Here is a 19,526-nt window from a genome sequence, read left to right on the forward strand (position 1 = left end):
ACCACCCAGATGGTTGAGGTTCCGGCATTTTCTGTGCGACCCTGTGGGCTTCTCTGTTACCCTTGGAGCAAGGTTGCGGAGTTAGCTGCTGTGGGAACCCCAGTCTGTCCTTGGTGTTTGAGACTGAGCCCTTCTCACCTGGAGGGGAGGTTTGCGAGGAAATGCAGGTCCCTCCCAACCTCTCCACTCTCCCTCCTGCTGACCGAGGAAGGCAGGTCACTGTCTCCTCCTTCTCTGGAGAGGACCTCTCTTATTCCGCAGGGTCCATTTTCATCTAGTATAAAGAAAGGAGCCGAGTGGGCTAGTTGGGCCATCCTAACAGTCTAACTTGGGACAAGTCACGTCTAAGGACTCAGTCGTAAAAAAAAAAAAAAAAAAAAAAAAAAATTCTTAGGGGCAGGTGTCACTCAAAAACCCGAACAGCTGTACTGTGCGTTTGGCAGATCTCGAGCCTTGGCAGGGTTAGCTGGGTAAATATCCAGTATTAAGGAAAGGCCAGGACCTAGAAGTTATAAAAATGTAAATTTAGGCGCTAGCTCTGTGCTTTTTATTTATCTTTTATTTTTATTTGTTTATTTTAGCAGGGCAACATCAAGCCTGTTTATCAGTTCTGAGCCCTCGTTCCTCTGCTTGTAAACTGGAATGCGTAATGCCTCGCTGATGGAAAAAACTGGAAACAAGCGAAATACTGCAAATAGGGAAGAAGGTACATAAATTGGGGTACAGCTCTAGGATGGAGAACGTCGCAAGCTTGGAAAATCAAGACGTATATGCTGATGTGGAAACTTGTCTAGAAATATTAAGTGGATAAGGGCAAGATTTAGAACAATGGGTGTATTACAGGCTTTTGTGTGTGTAAACAAGTTTTTGCAGAGGGAGATATGTATCCTAGAATGTGTATCAGCCAGGAGGGGGTTTAGAATTCAGCCATCAGTGAAAAGATGGCTTGGAGGTGAAGGATGGAAAATTAGGTGTCACGAGGAAGGTTTACATTTTCTTCTTTATGTATGTTTTCTCTGCTGTTTAAATTTCTGTCCAGGTCCATGTATCCCCCTTGTTTTTAAAATGGCAACAGAATTTATTTGCATAGTGACATTATGGATCTTCCTTTTCCTGTTCTTTTGGATTAGAAAAAACAAAAACCTTACAAACTGGTGTGGAAATTAAGTAACATGTCAAGTGCCCAAAGCACAGAAGAGGCTTCGTTAATGTTAGGCAAATAACACAGAGGGAAGACCGACCTGAATGTTCTTTCTACAGCCTTTTCTTTAAAAAAAATTTTTTTTAATGTTTATTTATTTTTGAAAGAGAGACAGAGTGTGAGCAGAGGAGGGGCAGAGAGAGGGAGACACAGAATCCGAAGCTCTGAGCTGTCAGCACAGAGCCCGATGAGGGGTTCAAACTCACAAGCCACGAGATCGTGACCTGAGCCAAAGTCGGATGCTTCACCAACTGAGCCACCCAGCCCTCTTTTTTTTTTTTTTTTAAGATAGTAACGATTACTGTCTCTTAGATTCCACTTAATATTTTTGTTGCTGTTTATTCGGGAGTGTTTACCGTCTCTTTCTCTGTCACTTTTAGTTCATAGATGTGACTGTCCTGGATGTGGTGACAGATCTCTGCATTGGACGTAAGACCAGGTTTGCCAACAAATAGATCGGGACTTGTGGTCGCTTACACTTTCTGGGCGTCAGCTTCCTCAACTCTCCGCCAGGAATCCAGATGATGCCTAAGCTCCCGTGAAACTTGAAATGTACATATGCATTTGCTGGCGAGGTGGAGGTGGCTGAAAAGCAAGAGTGTGAGACAGCAGAGAAATGTCAGAAAGACAAGTTGGAGGTTAGGAAGCAGTTTCCTGAACCGGACCTAATCTGTTACAAGCCGCACGGCTGCTAGCTCACCCCTCTGCGTCCCAGGCAAGAATTGTGCCGATGAATCCATAGAAGCCGAGCTCTCTCACTAGTCAAAAAGACTGCTTTATATTTCTTTGGGTTGGGTTTTGTTGGCAGCTTCTTGTTAGGATTTGTTTTGTTTATTAATTTTGTAATGCATGTCTTTTTTTTTTTTAAGTTTATCTTGAAAGAGAGAGAGCATGAGTGAGTGAGCAGGGGCGGGGCAGAGAGGGAGGGAGGGAGAGAGAGTGAGAGAGAGAGAGAGAGAGAGGGAGGGAGGGAGAATCCCAAGCAGGCTTGGCATGGTCAGTGCAGAGCCGGATGCAGGGCTTGAACCCACGCACCATGAGATCATGACCTGAGCCAAAGTCACGAGTCAGAAGCTTAACCTACTGAGCTCCCCAGACGCCCCTCGTACGATTTGTTTTAAATCTAAAAGGGAAGGTAAATGCTTTGGGCTCCATATTTAGTTACTCCATGTCTGATTTGTTGGGATATATGATGTCAATTCTCTTAGCCAGAGCACTTCCTAGAAGGAAACAGATCTGTACAACAGAGGCCTTACCCTGTCACGTATGGGTGGGTATGTGAGTATCTAATGCACTTAAAATATAATAAACACAGGGTGCCGAGTGCCGTGGAGCTAACATCAAGGGCAGGGTACAGGATCATGGTCCTGTCGCGCCTATCTCAGGGACGGGCCAACTCCCATTTTTCTCTTTAGCAGCCTGGCAATCTTTAATCAGCTGGCTTGCTTTTATCAAGCTCCTTATGTTGTAGAGGGATTGTGTCCTTCCTTCCAATCTCCACGTTGTTCTGGTAGCCAGGTGAGCCTGGCTTTCCCCCAGCCCCCCACCCCTACCCCATCAGAGATGTGTAACAGTGAGCAGCAGACCTGGGGGACTGTGTGAGCTGTTGCCATGGTCACTCACCAGCGTGCCCAAGGACAAGTCCCTGCATCCGCTGTGAGACTTCATTAGAGACAGAGCAACATGTGACCGCAAACCTCAAATCACCTTGTTAAGAACCAGGGTCTGGCCTTGTTCCTTTATGTAGTTTTGCCCCATGAGCGGAGTGGAGCTGATTTGTGGCCAACAGACCAGTGGATTCGTAACACTGAAATAAACACACCAACACTCCAAACGCCATTGATAGGACCAACAAGCAAAATTATAGCAACGTGAGGGGAAACAATGACAATATTGTTTTATACCAAAAACAGTAATTTGCACAAACTGCTGACATGATTTTAGATACTTGTAATTATAGTATGGACGGAATTTTTGCATTTTTTTTTCACAACACATGCCTTTGTGAACAGTTTTCCATGTGACTTTGTGGCCTTTGTAATTGGTTACATTACTATGTAAAGGAAGGTAAACAGGATTTTTAGGCATCCCCCCCCAGACACTAGCAACATAGGAGGACAATCACTAGAGATCTAAACCGTTTCTAATTTTGATTAGACTCTAATTCAGTGATGGGGGGGTTTCCACTGCTCAGACGTTGTTTTCTTTTCCTTCAAAGCATGTCTGTGGATTTCTTTGCTTATGTCTCTGCAATATATTCTTGAATTGGGCCTTGCTTGTCTTTTCTACTCAGCCAGGGATTTATTCTTCATTAGGAGGAAGGAACATCCGACCTCGCGTCGCACTAGGCACACGACCGGGGGCCTCAGTTAGGATTTCTGATTGCCGAGAGTCATTTTGAGAACTCCCCTTAGAGAAAACGAGCCTCCTTATTTTTTAAAAATTTTTTTTTCATTTGAAGGTTCTGCAGAAGTGAGAAAATGTATCCAGAATTCAGGCAGATTAACAGCGTGCTTCCGGAATGCAGGAAATTTCAATGACCTTGATTCTCCTTCCGTCTTGAGGGGTCAGAAGAGAGAGGTGCTACGGATGCTTGGGGGGAGGGGGGGCAGGCTCTCCGTTTCCAGGAACAGAGCTCTGATTCTGCAGCAGCAGTCGACTGGCTTTGACGGTGTGAGGTCTCAGGCCTGCAGGGAAAGGCTGGGCATCTGGCTGGAAGCTGCATCTGTGAGTGCAGAACTCCCACAGCCAGCCTGGGCCCTGCGCCCTCCCCTCCGGGACGTTCCCACCAGCTTGCCTGCTCTCAGACTCACTGTCTGACAGAGGGAGGACCCACCTCGGCGCACAGGGGCACAGCAGCACAATCTGTGTGGCACCTGTTAGCCACACACAGCGGGGCTGTCTGTCACTGCTTAGAACCCACCTGCCACCGAGAGAGAGGGAGGCTCTCTGAGCACGACCTTGGACATGGTTGAGAGCACAGATTGCCAATGGGGGTCCTCCTGTACATGGTGGGGGCAACCCCTAGAATCCTAGGCCCCAGAGTAAAGAAAAAAAGCCCTTGTAAGACTAACCCCACCTAATAAAACTGGGGGAACCACATAACTGGGAAACATTGTCAGCGAAGGGAAACAGGGGTTATTAAAACATTGACAAATCTTTCGAGTCCGATGGCCCGGAATCACATCCGAATAGAGCGAATAGTAATGGCAGCAGACGTTCTAATGAAGAGGTCACAATTTTATTTGAGTCGGCTGGGCAAAGAGAGGGGCTTTCTTGATTGTTCTTGGTTTGACGGTTTTCAGTCTACAAAACAAATTCTTTTTTTTTTTCCTCCTACAATTATGTTAAATTACTGTCCACCTCCGGGGGGAACATTTTGCATGTGGATGCCCTCTGATCTGCCTTCCCCCGACTCTGTCTTTCAAACAAGCAGTCTGGGAGGGTCATTTGCAGTGCAAGGGCCTGGTGGCAGGAGGGTGGCCCAGGCACATGAGCAGCAACCACAACCGGTTTAAAGAGTCTAATCTGACTGTAGCCTGTAGGTAGTTACTTTGATGGCTTCCACCCATCATCATCCTTGTCAGAACATGGGGTGGGGGGTGGCGGCCAGATCACTCACAGCCAGTCAAAACTTCTGCTGAAAGAGAAGATGTTATGATCTGTTAATGATGTTAGCACAATTAAGAAGTTGGGGCTGATCGCTCAGAACTTCCAGTGCATAAAAATCAGCAGCCATTTTAGTTGAAAAGCTACATCCCGTGACCTGTTTTTAATTGACTTCCCTCCTCCCCACACTCTTCAAAGCCGGGGCTCTGCTAAAGCCACCAGTTCTGACTTTGAAGCTTCCTTGAAAAAGAGAAGAAAAAAACAGAGGCCAAAAGTCAAGGGCTTTCAATCACACATGTTTCAGGCCAAATTTACAAATGTCCTTTTTTTTTTTTTTTTTTTTTAAATAAATGTCTTTTTTGAGTTTTGCAAAAGGTTACTTTTAGTGTGTTCTTGGATCTGGAAAAACAAAAAAGAGAAATCGAGACATGCCATATTGATCACTTGAAAAAAATTTTATTGAAAGGTGCCTGGGTGGCTCGGTCAATTGAGTGTCCGACTTTGGCTCAGGTCATTATCTCACAGTTTGTGGGTTCAAGCCCCAAGTTGGGCTCTGTGCTGACAGCTCGGAACCTGGAGCCTGCTTCAGATTCTGTGTCTCCGTCTCTCTCTGTCTCTCCCCTTCTCGGTCTCTCTCTCTCTCTCTCAGAAATAAACACTAAAAAAAATTTTTTTTAATCTTATTTAACAATCGGTCTAGTCACAATTGTCTGCTTTTCTTCTGATGATTGAAGATAACATTTCTGATATGTATGGGATAGGAGATCAGCTTCTTTTTCCTTTGAAATACCTCTTCTATAATGCAATGATCACATCATGGCCAGTGCCTGGTTCTCTCCAACAGCCTTTGCTGAACCCCGTGGACAGGGAACTGTGAGTCAGTTATGGTTCTGTGAAGTACCTACCGTTCATGAGTTCATGGTCTGTGCTCAGGGAGCACATCATCATCGATAACCACCTTTAATTATTCATATTACAGAAATAAAATCCCAATAATTTGATGTTACATTGACTATTTGCCAAGGTTCAGACACATATGAAGACTGTTTGCAAGTGTATGGAAGAAAACAAGATATTTTAGCTCATTTTGTAAAGAATACTCTGATGATAGATTCAGGTAAGCACTCAGAACATTAAAAAAGGTGGCCGGGGACCCCTGGGCAATGCCTGCAATACGTTGCAAAGTCTTTGTTTCTTTGGGGCTGGAATACATTGCAGCCCATTTAGTTTGGTTCCCATTCATGGGTCTTCAAGTCAAAGCTAACTCTCTTTTTTATATTGGCATCTCCTTCTTACTTGGACAATGTCAAATGTCTTGGGTTCTTTATTAGACAGTAGCTCATATTTGCATAATGCTTTTCCATTTGGAACACCCAACCCCACCTCCTCACCCAGCATAAAATTATTTAAACCCAAATCCAATCCTGTGAGGCACTCTTATTGTTATCTCTATCTTTTTTTTTAAAGCTTATTTATTAATTTTTGAGAGAGTGGGGGAGAGAGGCAGAGAGAGAGAATCCTGAGCAGTCTCCCCACCATCAGTGCAGAGCCTGACACAGGGCTGGAACTCACAAACGGTGACATCATGATCTGTGCAGAAATCAAGAGTGGAACAGTTAATCGACTGAGACTCTCAGGTGGCCCACATTTTCCTTCTGTTAAGTGGAACCTAGATTAACTAAGATTTCCAGTTTTCCCTTGCCCACAATTTAGATTATAATGAATGAGATTTTGTAATATCATTGTATTTGAATGTTATTTAGGCTCTTACATTCATTATAATGAATGAGATTTTGTAATATAGTATTTGTTATTTAGGTTCTTACAATTAAGGTTAAAAGTAAGACGTTTATTTAAGAAATTATTTTATTTTTTTTTTATTTTATTTTTAAAAAAATTTTTTTTTTCAACGTTTATTTATTTTTGGGACAGAGAGAGACACAGCATGAACGGGGGAGGGGCAGAGAGAGAGGGAGACACAGAATCGGAAACAGGCTCCAGGCTCTGAGCCATCAGCCCAGAGCCTGACGCGGGGCTCGAACTCACGGACCGTGAGATAGTGACCTGGCTGAAGTCGGACGCTTAACCGACTGCGCCACCCAGGCGCCCCAAGAAATTATTTTAATATACACAATGGAATACTACTTGGCAATGAGAAAGAATGAAATCTGGCCATTTGTAGCAACGTGGATGGAACTGGAGAGTGTGATGCTAAGTGAAATAAGCCATACAGAGAAAGACAGATACCATACGTTTTCACTCTTATGTGGATCCTGAGAAACTTAAGACCAGGGGGGAGGGGAAGGGGGGAAAAAGTTAGAGAGGGAAGGAGGCAAACCATGAGAGACTGTTAAATACTGAAAATAAACTGAGGGTGTTGGGGGAGTGCGGGGGAGGGAAAAGTGGGTGACAGGCATTGAGGAGGGCACCGTTGGGATGATCACTGGGTGCTGTATGGAAACCAATTTGACAACAAATTTCATAGTAAAATAATTATTTTATTTATTGAGATTTTATTTTTAAACTTTTAGGCTTTTTTTCTTTAATGTTTATTTTTGAGAGAGAGAGGGAGAGAGAGAGAGAGAGAGAGAGAGAGAGAAAGAAAGAAAGCACGAGCGAGGGAGGGGCAGAGAGAGAGAGTGAGACACAGAATCTGAAGCAGGCTCCAGGCTCTGAGCTGTCAGCGCAGAGCTGGACGTGGGGCTCAAACTCCCGGACTGTGAGATCATGACCTGAGCCTATGTCTGATGCTTAACCGACTCAACCCCTCAGGCGCCCCCTCCTGTGCCTCTATTCTAATACTCTAGTCAAAAGGCTACACTTTATTCTGGGAAATGTGCAAGACGCATATCACCAACAAGGACCCCTTGGCATTCAGATTCATTTACCATTTTTGAGTCCTGTTGTTTACCGTACTCAGTCTTAGCACGAGGATACTGCAGGAACACATCTGGCCCCTTTGTCCTCTTGGGTGTTGAGGGGTGGGGGATGGGGGAGTGGGATAGAAAATAGATGTTGACAAAAAGACTTTCTGGTAGCTGTAAGCGTTATGGAGAGAGCAGAGTAAGGGAATATGGTGAGTAGCTAGGGGTGATGGGTTAGAGGTGGTGGTTTAGGAGGTAGGACCCCTTGGTCCTTGATTTTAGTAGGGTGTTCATTGTCGGCCTGTCCCCAGACACTCAGATGAGTGTTGTTGTATAAGTTCTTGCCTGGGCAGCATGGGGATTCTGCCTGTGCATCGCATGAGCTCTTTGTCAGAGAATGGTTTTCATTTTACAGGGAAAACAGAGAGAGAGATGTGAAGGCACTCGGTCGGGGTCAGGCAGATGACTTGTGCGAGGTTAGAGCCATGTTCTAGGTTCTGACAATAGAATTCCTTCTGTCACACCGTACAACATTGATTTGCAAGAGACACACATGCTCCCTGTCTGAACGTCCTTCCTCACTTAGGCCAAAGGCTAGGGAAATGCAAGCAGGGACACACACATGTCCCTTGTAGCCCAAAGCCCCACGTTCCCCGACAGCAGGCTCAGGTGTGAACAAATGGACACACTTTATCACAAGCTTCCAGATTATTGGTTAGAAGAGAAGGAAGCAAGGCGATTTTAGCCATTGCTGCAAACTTCCCTCGTGTGCGGCAATCAGGCGTGGATTGTCCGGGCCTCCTGGGGACCTCTGTGCTGTGGCGATTCTTTGTGGAGAATTAGACAAAGGGCTTGGCAAGGCTGGTGGTTCTCAGGCCACGTCTGCCATGGCAACCCAGCCAGGTCAGCTTACTCACCACAACAGACATTTGGTCCAATCCCAGGAGTTCACCTCTGTCTCTGTGGCGGAGACCTGGAAGCACAAACTGGCCTCCAGCAAAGCCACTCGGCCACGTGTGCCAGACCCGGGCCACCCTCAGAGCCTGTTGTTTTAGCTGGTTTCATCATCTTTGGCTCTACTTTTGGAAAAGCGCTTTCATGTAATTGAAACAGTGAAACATTTTGTTTTCTCACCATAGAAAGAACGCATGTTCATTGCAGACAATGGACAAATTATTGAGGACTGTGAGAAATATACATCCCTGACAGTGATGGTTAATACGTGTGCAAAGTAAAGCCCCAGTGTGTTTTTCTCTGATTTAAAATACTGTTTGGGGGCGTCTGTGTGGCTCAGTTGGCTAAGCGTCTGCCTTCGGCTCAGGTCATCATCTTCGTGAGTTTGAGCCCCACATCGGGCTCTGTACTGTCAGGGCAGAGCTTGCTTCAGAGTCTCTCTCTCTCTCTCTCTCTCACAAAATTAAATAAATGTTAAAAAAAATTAAAATACTTTTTTAAAAATAAAAAAAAAAATCGGGTCATCCTGTCACTTGCTTTGCAACGAGCTACTTTGTTTTTATTTTTCTTTTTTTTTTTTTATTAAAAATTTTTTTTTTCCAACGTTTATTTATTTTTAAGACAGAGAGAGAGACAGAGCATGAACGGGGGAGGGGCAGAGAGAGAGGGAGACACAGAATCGGAAATAGGCTCCAGGCTCTGAGCCATCAGCCTAGAGCCTGACGCGGGGCTCAAACTCCCGGACCGAGATCGTGACCTGGCTGAAGTCGGACGCTTAACCGACTGCGCCACCCAGGTGCCCCTGTTTTTATTTTTCTTAATGCTATCATAATATCATCCAGATTTTTACCGACAGCCTGCTACATCTCAGCTACAAAAATTCTGTAAAACAGCTGCCATAATTCCTTTTTACAGCTGAAGAAACGAGGGTTCTGAGATCGTTTGTTCTTGCTCTCCCTTCTCTCATTAGATAACCTCATTCCTGGCTGGGTCTCACGGTTCATTTGTCAGCTCTGGCTCAAAATCTTATTGTCAGCCCTGACCTTTCCTGTCCGCCTTAGACTTTTATATCCACTTGCCTACTTGACATCTCAATTGGATCTCAGAGGCGCTCAGGACTCAACCCTTCCAAAATCGTGCACAGGGACCCGGCACGGTGATGCACCCGGGTCTGCGTCTCTGTCCTCACAGCCTCCTTCCGGGGGGCCGTCTTAGCCCATCTCCAGCAGGACACCCTTGACCTTCTTGAATTTATTGTCTGCACAGCAGCCGAGGGATCTTTTCAAAATGCAAATCTGGTTATGCCACCACCAACTTCTAAGACTTGAGTGACCTTCCTCTGCTCTTCAGGTAAAGACCGGAATCCTGAACGTGGCCCACGCAGCCGGCGTGTTCCGTCTGCCTCCCTACCTGCCCCCACATGCAGCGCTGCCATCACACAGACGTTTTTCTAGTTCGTTTCACTAAATCTCAGCAGGACTTTCGGACCTGTTGTGTCTTCCCGACCCCACGCCTCATGTCTTCTCTGGCTGCATAATTTCTGCTTTGTCTTTAGATGCTGGCCCCACGAGCACGTCTTGAGGGAAGGCTTCCTGGATCCACTGTGACCACGTCTGTTTTTCTCGTATTATTCACTGAGCACGGTGCCACTCTCTCTTCCTTGTCTGTAGCTCTTACAGCAGCTGTAAACTGATTGGTCTGATTCTTTGATCAAAGACTGTCATGCCGGGGCGCCTGGGTGGCTCTGTCCGTTGAGCGTCCGACTTCGGCTCAGGTCGCGATCTCACGGTTTGTGAGTTCAAACCCCACGTCGGACTCGCTGCTGTCAGCACAGAGCCGGCTTCGGATCCTCTCTTCTCTTTGGATCCTGCTCACACTCCCAAAAATAAATACTTAAAAAATCATTCATATATATTATACATATATACATATATATGTGTGTGTGTGTGTGTGTGTGTAAAGATTCATGCCATTTAGTCATAGGCTCCTTGAGAGCAGGAATCATACCTATTTGTGTCTACCATGAAGTCTTTTTTTTAAAATTTTTAAATTTTTTTATTTTTTAAGATTTTATTATTTTATTAAAAAAATTTTTTTAACGTTTATTTATTTTTGAGAGAGAGTCAGTGTGCAAGTGGCAGAGGGGCAGAGAGAGAGGGAGACACAGAATCTGAAGCAGGCTCCAGGCTCTGAGCCATCAGCACAGAGCCCGACGTGGGGCTCGAACTCACGAACTGCGAGATCATGACCTGAGCTGAAGTCGGAGGCTCACCCGACTGAGCCCCCCAGGCACCCTTACCATTACATCTTTATTGCCTGGAGCACTGCCAGGCCCACTAACCATGTGTTGGATGAATAAACTGTATGGCTCGTCAAGATTTACCCACTTCAAGGGGCAAAGCCAGGATGGAACCCTCCTGTGGGTCCTATGACTTGGTGATATCAGGAAGGCATAAAGCATTTATGTGAAATGTATGATAATATCCTCCAACGTTCTGGACCATTCCCAAGATCTCTGAACCTACCTGTGTCTCCTTCCACACGGCTACCTACCTACACAAAGGGAAGCATTGGCATTGCTTGCTGAGGAGAATTTAATTGTGACAGCATTGTTTCGATTCATCCGTTTTGAAGCACACGTATCCTGAGCCTCGGGTCAGACACCAGGGAGAAAAGTCAAACAGAAAAGCATGCTTTGAGGACAACATGCCGAGAGGTATGAGGACAGCAGCCAAGGGACAGTGGCAACAAGGTCAAGTTTCCCAGGAGTGGTATGGACAAGCAGAGATTACAGACCATTTTAACTGGAAGAGACCCCAGGGATCCTCTCGTCCACCCTTCTAATTTTCTAGATTTCTCTGATGTGGCCAAGTTTGTACGTTTAACTACTGGAAGCTCCTGGAGTAAACGAGTATCAACTGAATGTTCATTGATAGGCTTCCATGTGTTTGGGGTAGGGAATGTAGGGAAAGGAACTTAAAAGCTAGTGAATTTATAACAACAAATAGTCACAGTGAAAGCAGTATTTTGTGTTAATACGACGCTTCCATGTGGGGCGCCTGGGTGGCTCAGTCGGTTGGGCGTCTGGCTTCGGCTCAGGTCTTGATCTCACGGTCCGTGAGTTCGAGCCCCGCATTGGGCTCTGTGCTGATGGCTCGGAGCCTGGAGCCTGCTTCGGATTCTGTGTCTCCCTCTCTCTCTGCCCCTCCCCTGCTCATGCTGTCTCTCTGTGTCTCAAAAATAAATAAAAACATAAAAAATAAAAAAAAATACGATGCTTTCATGTTTGCAAATTCCTGTTGTGTGCTGCCCATCAGGCAAGGCTCACCAAACCACTGTGGTAGGCCTGCGATGCTACGTAGGAGGAAAGATGGCGTGACTTGTCCAAAGCCACAGGTCCCCTACGTAGCAGAGCTCAGCCCCGGATCTGGATGCCCAGACTCCAAGCTTGGTGATGGTTGCATTGCCTGTTGCTGCTGAGTTAAGTGTAAAAACATATGCTACAGTTCTCCAGAATCTCTCAAGTGCCCCGCAGAGGTGGAGGCTCACCTTCCAAGTTTAGGAATGCGCTAGGAATAATGCAGAACCTGATCTGAAGCGACCTTAAACCTCTCTTAGGCTCAGCCCTTCCCTCAGGATGAGGCAGGATGCCAGATCTCACGGGGCAGTGATTCTGTGCCAAGTTCAGCAGGGAGCATTGGATTAAGAGTCTCACGTTGACAGCAGTTTTGTCTCGTGACGGTGTACAAAGCCTGGCTTACGTGTTCCTTTCGCACCTGGGAGGACTGGAATACATTTCTGTTTGCAGACACATATACCTCGATACGTACATCTATCATAAAAAGCAGAAATGTTTCTTTGAAAACAATTCACTGTTACCCTCCCATTTCAGTCATGTGGTTAAGTTTTGAATGTAGTTTTCTTTCCCGAGTCCGCTAAAAAGGTGTTTGTCTTCCCCCTCCTTTAACCAGCTGGGTGCCAGCGTTTTCTTTCCTTCTCTGGATGTGACGCGAGTTCAATGTTTTGCTTCTGTCTGCTATTCCAGCTGGTAACCTGCAGGTAGTTGGATGAAAGAGGTTTTCTCTCAACTCAGGCAGTGGCCCGAGGCCCACCCCAAGAGCAGATATACACAAACACACACACAAACACCGTGGAGTACAATAGTTTGACGTACAGGATGCTTTGCAGAGAGAGGGCAGTTCCCTTGTAGCCATGGTCCCGTGTGGGCCGGCGCAGGGCAATGAAATTGGCCGCTCTCCGTGCAAATCAGCATCCTGGAAAAGGAAGGTCTGGGTCAAGAGGAAGGAATATTCCATCCTGAGGAAGAAAGATTAGGTTTGTTCAGAATGATTGCTTGGGGAGAGCTTCCACATTTACAATGCACTACAGCCCTTAATTTAGCCTGCTATCAGTCCGAGATTACTAAACTGTACTTAGAAGAAAGGCGTATTCATTATTGTTAGGAAGCAATCTAATTTTAGAACTATTACTAGAATAAAACTCAGGAATATGATAATATTTAACTAGAAATGTGACTAATAAAGCGCCCCGTATTTCCACATTTAGCTGTTTAAAGGCTGTAATTAAACGTAAATAGTGCAACAGGGAAACTTCTTGTGGGTGCTCCGGTAAAGAGGGAATTGCTTTTAGCAAGCATTGTTTGGTTGAATGAGCTACTGAAATGATAGATTGCCTTTTCAGATTTGGACGCATCATTTAGATGAGAGATTGTGTGACATTTTTTGTTTTGTTTTTTTTTTCCTATTTAAGCTGGGTGGAGACCAGGGGTCCTTCCTAATTATCACAGGACATATGTGACTACTTCGGTACCGATCGACAAGAAACCCCCTCTGACTATGGAGATGTAGGGCTAGAGGCACAGAAGAGGTGTTGAGACCAGGTAGCTCAGCCCTCACCAAACTTGGTAATTCACAGATAGTTTGTTACCATCATAAATTTCCCTTCCTGTTTTCTTATACCTTTCTTTTTTTTCTCTTTCTCTCTCTCCTTCCTTCCTTCCTCCCTCTTTCTTTTCTCTTTTCTTTTCTTTTCTTTCTTTCCATCCCTCACTCTTCTTTTCCTTTCTTTTCTCTCTCTTTTTCTCTTTCCTCCCTCCCTCTTTCTTTTTTCTTTTCTTTTCTTTTCTTTTTTTTCTTTTCTTTTCTTTTCTTTTCTTCTTTTCTTTTCTTTCTCCTCATTGCCTTTGCATTTTGGCTAAGACTTCCAAAACAGTGACAATTAAGGATAAGGATTTTAGTTATTTTTGTCTTCTTGAATTTGATGGGAAAACTTGTTTGCTTTTAATGATGATGCTAGTTGAATGTTTTGTGTCTGTATTCTCTCTGTCTCAGAAAGTCATGGTGCTTGACGGTAGTCCCTGAAGAGCCCTCTGGTGGGGTTTGGTGGGGGAGGGGGGAAGTATTTTATGATCTTTATGATTTTTTTTTTAAAGAGGGGAAGATTTAAAAAAAAATTTTTTTTAACGTTTATTCATCTTTGAGAGACAGAGAAAGAGCGAGACAGTGCATGAGCGGGGGAGGGGCAGAGAGAGGGAGACACAGAATCCTAAGCAGGCTCCAGGCTCTGAGCTGTCAGCATAGAGCCTGACGCGGGGCTCGAACTCACGAACTGCGAGATCATGACCTGAGCTGAAGTCGGACGCTCAACCGACTGAGCCACCCAGGTGCCCCTATGATATTTATGCTTTGAGACCCATATGATTCTTAATTCCTACAGCCTTACCCTCATTAAGGCCTACTTAGCCTTGTCCAGGTCTCCAGGACCAGCCCCTGACCTGAGTCAGGAGATTTTTGGAGGGCTAGCCTGGCATGCTGGGTGAAGTTTTAAACTGTCTTTAATGCTGGTTCCTCTCTGAACTTACATGCTCCGGCTCTGACATAAGGATTTCTGCCTCATCCCCAATGCTTGGTCTTTACTTTGCACTGAGTTCTGTCTTGTAAGTGCATCTTTGCATTTCTGTCTCTTTAAGTCACCTCTGACAAGTACTGGTTAGTATAGTGTCTCTAGACCAGTGGGCCTGGGTTCAAATCCTCTTTCTTCTACCGAGTAGCCGTTTGACCTTGGGCAAGTGAGGTCATGTCTCTGTCAAATGAGGATAATAGCAGTACTTGTCTCACAAGGATGCTGTAAGCTTTAAATTAAATAATGCACATAAGACCTAAGCAGGACGCTCTGCACGTAGTATGGCATTCCCTGAAAACAGGGACTTGTCACTGCTGGTGGAAAATGCAGTCGCCCTGCTGTCAATGTGAATTGTGTCTGAGTGCCTTCTGTCAACCTTCTTTCAAGGTTGGCTGTCCACTGTGTGATTCTTGATCTTGGTGGTTGGGGATCTGCTACCTGCTGTGAGTCTCACCTGGGCAGGACAGCCCAGAGCCGCTTACGGACCTTCGGAAAAATGGGTGTTCTAAGCTCTCCTACTGCCTGACCTCAGGTTGCACTGTTCTGTCTGCTGATGGAAACTTTTTTTCAAAGACTCACTTCTTTTCTTTTTCTTTTCTTTTCTTTTCTTTTCTTTTCTTTTCTTTTCTTTTCTTTTCTTTTTAAAATGTTTATTTTTGAGAGAGAGACAGAATGTGAGTGGAGGTAGGAACAGAGAGAGAAGGAGACACAGAATCCAAAGCACGCTCCAGGCTCTGAGCTGTCAGCCCAGAGCCCGATGAGGGGCTTGAACCCACAAACTGTAAGATTATGACCTGAGCCGAAGTTGGATGCTTAACCAAACTGAGCCACCCAGGCGCCCCAAGACTCTCTTCTGGGTTTAATTCTCTTGCCCACCTTCCACGCCACAAGTTGTGAGCCTTCTCCCATTTTTTGGTCAGGATGTTCGTGGCTTATTTATTTATTTATTTGTTTGTTTGTTTTTTAACAGCATCTGACACATTCATGTAACTTAGGTGAGTGCTTGTCCAAAGGTGTTGATGGTTTACAGTGGGAGTATTGGGGGTGCCTGGGTGGCTTTGTTGGTGAAGGTTCGGACTCTTGGTTTCAACTCAGGTCATGATCTCATGGTCTGTGAGATGGAGGTGCATATTGGGCTCTGTGCTGACCGTGCGGAGCCTGCTTGGGATTCTCTTGTCTCTCTCTCTCTCTTCCCCTCCCTCCCTCTCTTTCTCTCTCTCTCTCTCAAAAACAAATACATTTAAAATTAGATGGCTAAATTCCTGTTTATTTTTTTTTTTTTACCTTAAATACCTTTATTAAAACTGTATCACTAACTTAAACAGAAAAAGCAGTGTACCTTGCCGGAAAAAGAAGACAGCAAAGAATGCACACAACTCTTCAGATTTTTAAAAGTTAACCCATAAGCCCACCTCACGCTGGCTCACGCACCACTCCTGGGAAACTCTGGCCGTGCCGTTCTGATGTGCCTTTGGAAAGGGGCCCTGGCCAGTCCACCGAGGCGGGTTCACACACGGCTTGACAGTTTCACTCTGTCTATGTCTATTCCAGTTACCTGTTATGGCTCTAGTCCTTTATTTTCTTGGTAAATGTATTCTTTTCTAAAATTGTATTGTTTCTTTGTTTCTGGACCTAATGTATGTTTCTCATGACTAAAATATAAACTGGGGGGCGCCTGGATGGCTCAGTCAGTTGAGCATCTAAGTGTTGATTTGGGCTCAGGTCATGATCCCAGGGTCATGGGATCAAGCCATGAGTCAGGCTCTGTGCTGAGCATGGGGACTGCTTGAGTTTCTCTCTCTCTCTCTCTCTCTCTCTCTCTCTCTCTCCCCCTTTCCCCTGCTCTCTCTCTCTCTAAAATAAATAAAATAAAATCAAGTAAAATAAAATAAAATTGCAAGAGACCAAAGACTTTATCTTACTCACTGCTGCTCCCCAGGGCTTAGCCCCCAGTTGCCAGACTGTCCTAGCAATGTTCTGAGAAACTGCTATGATGTATAAGTCTAGGTTTATGTAAAATAACCCTGCTTGCTAGCTCTGTGCTATATGACCTGATTTTTTCTTTTTTGTGTCTTTCACAGTTCACCATGACTTTGGACTTTGACTACCCACCCAGGTTCAGGGGACCCTTTTACTTCTCTGAACCCCTGCAAATCTTCAGAACTTTTGACTCTGCTTTCTTAAATTTTCTTTTTAATATTTATTTATTTTCGCGCGCGCGAGAGAGAGAGCGAGCGAGTAAGCAGGGCAGGGGAGGGGCAGAGAGACAGGGAGACACAGAATCCAAAGCAGGCTCCAGGCTCTGAGCTGTCAGCTCAGAGCCCTACTTGGGGTTTGAACTCACGAATGGTGAGATCATGATCTGAGCCAAAGTCAGATGCTTAACCAACTGCGTGTGAATGGGAGACGGGCAGAAAGAGAGGGAGACACAGAATCCAAAGCAGGCTCCAGGCTCTAAGCTGTCAGCACAGAGCCCGACATGGGGCTCGAACTCGCGAACCATGAGATCGTGACCTGAGCCGAAGTCGGACGCTCAACCGACTGAGCCACTCAGGCACCCCTACTTTGTTTTCTTAAAGCCAGCCTATTGGCAACAGTTCCTTTCTTAACTAGACCTCTCTCACAGGGCTGGATTCCTCTCTTTAAGTAGATGGCCTGGCCCCACCAACCATCGTTATACTTCCAAGTGGCCAAAAAAGCCATATAGCATTTTTCCTACAACAATTCAGTCACCCTGGATGGGGCGCTTTAACTTATGCAAAATCAACAGCAGGACAGTGGCAAGTACATTTGTCCATTTTGGCCAGAAGTAGCCTTAGCTGAAGGTGGAGGTATGTCCCTCAGTTTTAGCTCTTGAACCCTCTACTTTTCATTCTTAAGGCAATAGATGTATAATCATCAAGAATGTTTTCCCAGTAGATTTAGATGATTTTAAATGTATTTGGATGAATTTTTATCCCTGCTTTTCAAATGTTTTGCTTGATGTTAACATACTAGTCAGAATCATTTCAAGAGATAATGTGAACCTGTGTCTGAGATAGAAAAATGTTATTTAAGTATTTCCATCTCTGGGGTGCCTGGCTGACACAGTCAGAAGAGTGTGTGGCTCATGAGTTCAAGCCCCACTTTGGGTGTAGAGATTACTCAATTAAATAAATTACAAAAAATATTTAAAATATTTCTGTCGAGTATTTTTTATTCTTCAATGCATTTGTCTACTTTCTACTGCCCTCTTAGATAATGCTAAGTCAAGGGGATAAAAGCATATAACTGTTTCCTCTGACAAATCCAATGCCTGTTAAGGCTGGTTGATTAAAGGAACCAGACTTTTTGGTGATAAATGACCCAGAGTCTACGATAAGGCTCATGCACTTGCAATGACATCTTTCATGTCATGGGAGAGGAAACAAGGTTGCAAATTTGAGAGTGAATGATAATGATTAGTATTGGGTGCTATTTATAATCAGTGGCACAGGAAGTTAATTAGTTATTTTTAATATGGTGACTGAGCCGATCCCAATAGGAAAAGTGCCTATGATTTTGTCAACGAAAAATATTTTTGTTAGGGCCAAGAAATTTCATGGTATTGGTAAGTTTAGGGGGAAAGCTAGAAATTTTGATTGTCGACAAAGATGATTGTTTTAAATTTATTTTATTTTAATGAAATAAGTCACATATGGTCTTCGAAGGAACTCAGACATGTGTTTCTAGAAACTGGGACCTTTCTAACTCAGTACTGATTATCAACAACATAAAATACTGTTACAGTCTCCAAACACACAAAGCATTTGCTCTGTGGGAATAAGTATGAAATGTGACGGTAACTGATCTAAACTACAAAGATGCTCTTTAATGCACTGTGGGAATATTTTCTTAGTGAATACCCTTCTAGCCTTAAAGAGTTGATTGTCCTGGTTTGCTTAAGGACCTAACTTCTTCCGGGGCGGGCAGGGTCGGAGGGGGGGTTGTCATTCACAAACTGGCAGGATTTGGCTGATGATGGAAAAGAAGAGCCCTCATGACAAAAGTGAAAACTCCCAAGTGCTGTTGAGAAGGGAGCCCAAGGTCAGAAAAGGGCCACCCTGATTCTAAAAGGCAAACTGTCAGGACAGAAGCAGAGGATCACTTGGACAATGGGGGGGCGCATCAAGACAACATGATTTGCATAGTGTTTCCTGTACCTGTTTTCCTTTGTTGTTGTTATTTGTTGTTTGGTTTGTTTACAAAACAGCAGGTTTAAAATGTTCAAGTGATTTGCCTGCCGAGGTGACTAATGACAATGTTTATTTTTCAGCATCCTATGCTACAAGCTGTAGTGCATTCTCTGACTTGGTTTCCTGTAGGAGCCTTTAAGAGGTACTTTTATTATCTGTGTTTCATTTTTTATTTTTTTAAAAAAATGTTTATTTCCTTTAGAGAGAGAGAGAGAGAGGGAGGGAGACCCAGAATCCCAAGCACAGAGCCTGATGCAGGGCTCGAGGTCAGAAGCGGTGAGATCGTGGCCTGAGCCAAAACCGGTAGTCCACGCTTCACCCACTGAGCCACCCCGGCACCCCATGCCAAGTGTTTTCTAAAGTAAGTTCCGTGAAAAATTAGTCCTATGAGAATTTCAAAGCGTTCTCTTGTACAAGTTTGTGAAGAGTCGGATGAAATCCAGCTGAACCCGACTCTTAGCCGCTGGCTGCCTGATGCCCACTGGTGCAGAGAGAGGGGAAACGGGATGTAACGTTCCCCAAAGTTGTTCAGGCACAGAAGCCTTGTTCAAGGCATGTCTGGAAGCAGCTAACAGGGAGTATGCATCAGAGGTCTCCAGAGATACAGATCGAATTGGAGAGAAGTACATAAAACTGACCAGAATTGGCTCCCACAGTTACGGAAGGCAAGAAGTCTCACCTCTCTGCCGTGAGCCGGCTGGAGAGCCAGGAAAACCAGGGTTGTAATTCAGTCTGAATCCAAAGGCCTGAGAACCAGGATTG

The sequence above is a fragment of the Lynx rufus genome, unplaced genomic scaffold, assembly GCF_022079265.1.
Source record: "Lynx rufus isolate CCGP_SWC_20201006 ecotype Redwood Valley unplaced genomic scaffold, mLynRuf1.p SCAF_1, whole genome shotgun sequence".
In the NCBI taxonomy this organism is placed as follows: Eukaryota; Metazoa; Chordata; class Mammalia; order Carnivora; family Felidae; genus Lynx; species Lynx rufus.